The following is a 7,037-nucleotide window of genomic DNA, read 5'->3' as shown; positions in this document are numbered from 1 at the left end:
ATGATTTACTCAGATATTGACATAGTTCATACGGACTTGTTGATGGTGTTTTACTCAGATATTTATAGACTTGTTGATGGTGTTTTACTTAGATATTTATAGACCTGTTAATGGTGTTTTACTTAGATATTTTTAGACTTGCTGATAAAGTTTTACTCAGATCTATATAGACTTGCTGATGGGGTTTTACTTAGAACTTTATAGACTGGTTGAAGGTGTTTTACTCAAACATTTATAGGCCGGTTGAAGGTGTGTTACTCAGCTACTTATAGATTTGTCGTTAGTGTTTTACTCAGATATTTATCAACTTCTTGATGGCGTTTTACTCAAATATGTATAGACTTGTTGATGGTGTTCAGACATTTATATACTTGTTGGTGGTATTTTACTAATACATTTATATACTTGCTTTTTGTGTTTTACCCAGATATTTATACAGTTATTGATGGTGTTTTACTGAGATATTTATATATTTCTTGATGGTATTTTACTAAGATCTTTATGGAATTGTTGATGGTGTTTTATTTAGATCTTTATAGACCAGTTGATGGTGTTTTACTCAGATATTTTTATGCTTCATAAAAGTGTTTTACTCAGATAATTAATGATAGTGTTTTACTCAGATATTTATAGATTTGTTGATGGCCTTTCACTCAGATATTTATTGACTTGTTGATGGTGTTTTACTTAGATATTTATAGACTTGTTGACAGTGTTTGCTTTTTTGTCGGTTGTATTTTACTCACATATTCATAACGTTGATGATGGTGTTCCACATTTTTATAAATTTGTCACTTATATCTTTGTAAAAACAATTAAAAAACTAATAAACCAGGAGCTATTGGGTGTAACCAGTGGAAATGTATTAAATGCTTGTATTGTCACGTGTAAATGTTTCCTGGGCAGGTCACGTTGTTTCAATCTGAAGAAACCATCACATGTCATAATGACATCAACTTATTAAATGAATGGTGACCTTTTAATGTCTAAACCTAATGTGTCTTGACTACGCACTGGATTTGACTTATTCATTACGTATACTCAACAAAGATATAAACGCACGAAGCAAGTTTATATTGTTTTCTCTCAGTATTAAATAACGGGTTAACTCAACAGTTAGGCTAAGTATTCAGTATCAATTGCGGTTTCATCTTCCACCAGATTTTTGCATTATAGAGCAATAATTCAGGAGCTACGGCAGCGTGAAAACAGGGTGATCTGTAATCACAGTTTACAGCACTCAGCACCGAGTGTGTCCACCGTTAGCATCGCGAAGAGCGTGAAGTGTGATTACCGACTATTCCGTTTTCATGAATTCTGTCATGTTGGCGTGGTTTCCTGTTAAGGGTGGCGTGGTTCAATGATAATTTTGGCGTGGTTCAGTAATAAGGCTGACGTGGTTCAGTAATACGGTTGGCGTGGTTCAGTTTTAAGGGTGGCTTGGCTCAGTAATAAGGCTGATGTGGTTCAGTAATACGATTGAGGTGAATGGCGATTGAGGTAAGGGTGGTGTTTGTTCAGTAATAAGGCTGGCGTGGTTCGGTGATAAGGCTGACGTGATCCGGTGATAAGGCTGATGTGGTTCAGTAAGAAGACTGACGTGGTTTAGTAATAAAGTTGGCGTGGTTCAGTAATAAGACTGTCGTGGTTCATTAATAAGGCTAGTAATAAGTAATAGGTTGACGTGGTTCACTAATAAGCTTGGTGTTGTTCAGTGATCAGGCTGACGTTGTTCAATAATAAGGCAGACATGGTTCAGTAATATGATTGACGTGGTTCAGTAATAAGATTAAAAATAAGATTAATAACAAGATAATTAAACAACAATCAAATAAATAAATGGCCTTCGCTCAGCTGAAGGTTTGTGTGCGGATGTTTGAGGCGTGGAATACCCCAAATAATCCACTTTATTCACCGCCTATCATACATCACTATGGCCAAAAATACCCATTCACAAACACACCTCATTTTTATCAACCTCTTTACACCTGACGCAAATTTACACAGAAGGCAATGAGATATAGCAGCAGGATTGGGGTAAATGCATTAGCTAGATGGGCCACCGAGGCTCTTAGCGCGCACTCAGCACGTACCAGTTATATCTGGCCACCGAGGTCCTCAGCAGGCACCCAGCGCGTAGCAGCTGGATCCGGCGATTGAGGCCCCCGGCACGCAGGGCAGAGAGGAGGGGGAGGTGAATGCACTAGTCAGATGGGCCGAAAAGGCCCTCGCCGGCCTGGCCAGTTATGTTAGACATGGCCCCCGACTAGACTCCTATTTCGCGCCACCAATTCTCTGAATAGGATTTCCAGACAGACCTGCTGGATCGGAAAAAAATGCATCCGAACTAGTGCATTTACTAGTGCTACATGCATACAGTGTGTCTTTGTGACCCACTAACCTTGCAAGTCAAACTACGATTTAGAGAGAGAGGCCTACCAAGAGGACCATGAAGGGATCTAATACGTGAGCCTGGATAAAAGTTGACGAAGCTAAGATTTGTGGGAAGAGCTGCCTCAAAACTTACTGTTAAGTACACTTGGTGAAGATCAGTTGTGGCCGTAAAATTCCCGAACAATGCAGATCTTGTGGGAAGGGCGTTCAAAGCAGCATTCAACTTTGTGGGGGTTGTGGTCGAGAGACACTTCGGCAGAGGCATATAAGTCTGGAAAACGGGCGAAACAGCAGTAGTCACTAGTCTTAGATGAGCTTCTTGCATCTCCCATTTAGACAGAGACTGCAATAGACATACCTGTGAATACCGACACTTCGCAGGGGAATATGACACATTGGCAAAGAGCACACGCATTATGGGAGAAGATTGAGCCGGTCACAGGTGTGTGGCCTAGGTACCTTCGGTCTCGCGATGCCTTGGCAGACTTTCAGGGGGTGTGTATGTCAGAGGTGGCTGACTGGCCTTGAACGCTTGCATCACGGATACGAGAGCAAATTCATCATGAAAGTCAAGTTCTTGCGTGAGGACAAGGGCAGCTGGGTGGTTGAAGATAAATTCGACCCTGTCAAAACAGAGAGATGGAAGTGCCACGCAGTCGTTGAAATCTCTCCAGACACTAGACCAGGGGCACTCACTGGGATCGACGCCGTGTACTACCGGAACTCCTACCTTGTGCACACGGTCGTATACGGCCTCTATGCCATCAGAGATCCAGACCACGTAAACCTGGAAACAATCAAGGACCAACACTTTAACCCAAAGAGTGGTGGAGCACTTTAAAGGCGATGTGAGAGGACAAGGACACCAACGCGAGGAGTGGCAAGATACAGGAGTAGGAGAATAGAGTCCATAATACCGACGCCTCGGTCTATGATGTAGCCGACCTGGAGAAGATCCTCACGACAGCGATCTTCCTGCTGGACATCGCAGGCGAGGACATCTATAATAGCGTCAAGTACCTGTTCGGTGGCAACGGTATCAGAGGTAAAGTGGAGCTCATATACTACAACGGCCACTCATCGTCCAAAGACTAATAATGTCATCTTTATTTGCAAGAATTATTATTATCAAATTCTTGTTCAAAAGCTATGTGCATCTACAACGGCATCCACGTATTCTGCTACTACATGTACTCTGGAGGAACTATTAAACAAACACAAAACCTTTAATAAAGAAAGGCGCATAAATATACCTACCAGTCGTACAGAAATACCACAACTTTACTGGATTCCTAAAATGCATAAATCCCCATACAAGGCTCGATTTATTGCGGGTTCAAGAAGCTGTACCACCAAACTCTTGTCAACCCTGCTTACGAGAGCGTTACAAGAAGTAAAGTCATTTTGGAATAAGTATTCTTTTGCCATAACAAAAAATTCAGGTGTCAACTGCATGTGGATTCTTAACAAACTCCAAACATCTTATAGAAGAACTTGATGCTCATATGCATATACCGTACAAAGACGTGTCCACATGGGATTTCTCTACGCTCTATACTATGATTAATCACAAGATGGTACATTTTATTTGGATCTATATTTGTACAAAGGCGGACAAGGTCTCCTTTCACGCCGCCTTTACGACAAAAGGGATAATTTCAATTTTGATATTGTAAATTATCCTTATTTAGATAGCAATATACCAAAAGGTTCTGCATATGGCGTATACATATCTCGCCTTGTAACATTTGTCAGATCTTGCGTTAATTGTGATGACTTTAATCTGCCTCAGAAGTTGCTAGTTCAAAAACTAGTTTGTCAAGGATACTCCATCATCATACTCCATCGGCATCATTGAAAACTGATGACCGCTTCTCTCTTGTGTGTTACCAGCTTTATTTCTTATTTGTATAATTTCTTACATACCTTTGTCTTTGGGAGTTAGTGTTAAACGTTACTTTGGAAATGGATCTTGCGATTACCGATTTGGAACGCCTTTTACGGACTACGAATGGCATATGAAAGTCGGACTTGACGCTTATATCATCCACTTCCCCGAGAGCAGAGAGGTCCATATCTACAAAGGAGACATCTGGCAGGCCATCCGGGAAGCAACCCAGAACAAACCAAAAAGAGTCTGGTGCCTTGGCGGACAAGACAGGCAGCTAACCGCCGACCATTTCGTACATCAGGACGGGCGTACTTACAGGACGCGGGAAGCTCACGAGAGAATCCAGAAGGAATGTGAAGCCCTAGGCCCTAGCCGCCAGAAGCTTTGGGATCTACTACGCGGCCAGCATTATGGCCAAAGAATGTAACACCTGGAAGCCGACCCCAGCCAGCTTCAGGGATGATGTCCAAAAGGCCTACGTGGAACATGGTCATGGCGGCCTCTGAAACTAAATGGACTATGACACGAGAGATATGGTTAGCATCGACATGAAGCTATGCGGCGAGCTTTCAAGGAGAGGGCATCCAACCCACCGCATGACCGTATGTCCTTGAATGGTCCCCACCCCCAAGACATTGGCACCGGCTTTGCAGAGGTAGATAGCTGAATTCCTGTTATCCCCGCGTGGTTTGGAAGGCATTTCATCTAGAAGGACTGGGCGCCAACACCGCTACTCGAAGACAAAAACCCTCAAAGTTCCCGAAGCCATCGTCACCTTTGCGAAACAGATCAACATCTGGATGCCCGACACCCGAAACTAGGCCTGCACAGTCATAGTCAAATTCACTCAGCGAAGGAAGGCCAGTGGGAAAATATTGACTCGAAGGCTTAGCACCGACCAGGGAGAGCTAGATGTCTTTGTGCGCGACACCGGAGAAAGCGGCATGCCGGTTGGTGCCCCTCAAAGGTGCCCTCTTGGCAACATCCTAACGTTCTACGACGGCTCACAGCCTCAGTATACTCACCTGAAGGCTTCCATGCAGGCCTACTCCCACGTTAGCCTCCTCACCATGTTTGCAAGAATGAGCCCTGAGGATGTGGTCCGGTTGGCCACTGACAGCATCTGCGTCCAGAAAACGGCCATGGAGAGGCATCGAGATGCCTCTTAGAACTGCCGTTTCTACCACGGGTTGGACCGGCCTAGTAGCGCGATAAGGGCGAGCAGTTGTACATGCCGCAGGAACACGCAGCCTACCTACCCAAAACGGAGTGTGGAGACATGCCTGGCATCGCGCTACGACGACCCACTAACCCGCCACCAGTTGAGTTACCTGAACGGTGGTGGCGGCAGTGGCAAAACCACACGCGCTATTGAACTCTTCCGTCCCAGTGACCCATTCTTCTTCACATCAACTCAACGTCTGGCCAAGGAGATGCAGGCCAGATGGGTCCCGGCACAGACCTATCACAGCTTATTCCGCTGAAGTGGTCAGACTGAGTAGAACCTCGTAATGATGGGCCAGAAATACATCCCCTGCGTCATCATCTGGGACGAGGTCTGCACCATGCCCCAGCCAATCCTGGAAACCTTCCTCGACAAGCTAGAACACAGGAGTGTGCAAGTTATGTGTTGCGGTGATCAAGGCCAGCCACCACCAATTGCTGGCGAAATGCTGCATAACTGGCTGCTGCAGAGAGCAGACTATTATGAAGAGGTCGATGTTGACTATCTAGCGAAAGACGATAAGTTGAAGGCCCTTAAGCAAGCAATCAGTCTTCAGTCGGACAAAAGGCAGTGCCGAGAGATGCAAAAGGCTCTCCTTGGCTGCCGTGGATGGGACAGGTTTATCCAGGATTGGAAGCCAAGCGACCTTATCTTGACCTGCCAGCAGAAGGTACGCGACCGAGCGCAGAATCTTCTACTCTACTAAGAAGTCCGGAAATACATACAGAGGAAGCTAGTAGCCTACATGCGACGGGACCAGGCTAAAGGCATCCAGGTATTAACCAGAAGGTCAACTTCATCTTGTGGCTTAACGTTTCTCTCTTGTGTGTTCCCGGCTTTATTTCTTATTTGTATAATTTCTTACATACCTTTGTCTTCGGGAGTTAGTGTTAAACGTTGTTGTGGAAATGAATCTTGCGATTATCGACTTGGAACGCCCTTTACGAACTACAAATGGTATAGGAATGTCGGACTTGACGCTTATATTTAAGGAAGCCCAGAAAACCATTGTGCGGCCTGCAGTATCGGGGTGCGGTGGTCTTATGTCCCAAAAGACACGCAGCAATTCAGCGTCGACCGGATTGACACCGCCAAAGGGCACCGCAGAGACAATGTTCGACTAACATGTCTGGAGTGTAAGCTAAAAAGAGGATTGGCGGCACCCTAGCGTTGTATAACACCATCTGGTGTTCTCCCGTGGGTTCTCCCGAACAACCCACATGACGCACCATCCAACAGATAGTACACCGCCGGTTCAGTAGGTTTGGTGATAGAGCGCCCAAGCCTGTACACTCTTAGAGACTTCCGGGAGTGAGACGCATCTCCTGGGCATATTGATGACCGAAGAGTCGCTCAGCCAGAGTGCCGTTGAAACGCTCCAAAAAGCCTTGGTCTCGGTGCACGCCCACCTGCCCACGTCTGATCGACACGCCATGTTTAGCCAACAACTGGCTTGTTGCGCCCATGATTTCACGCCCCGGATCGACCCGTCGATCCAGCGTGGATGCCCTTTGGAAAAGCTTGTAC

Source organism: Liolophura sinensis, chromosome 3, assembly GCF_032854445.1.
Source record: "Liolophura sinensis isolate JHLJ2023 chromosome 3, CUHK_Ljap_v2, whole genome shotgun sequence".
NCBI lineage: Eukaryota > Metazoa > Mollusca > Polyplacophora > Chitonida > Chitonidae > Liolophura > Liolophura sinensis.
This window is presented reverse-complemented; position numbering follows the sequence as displayed.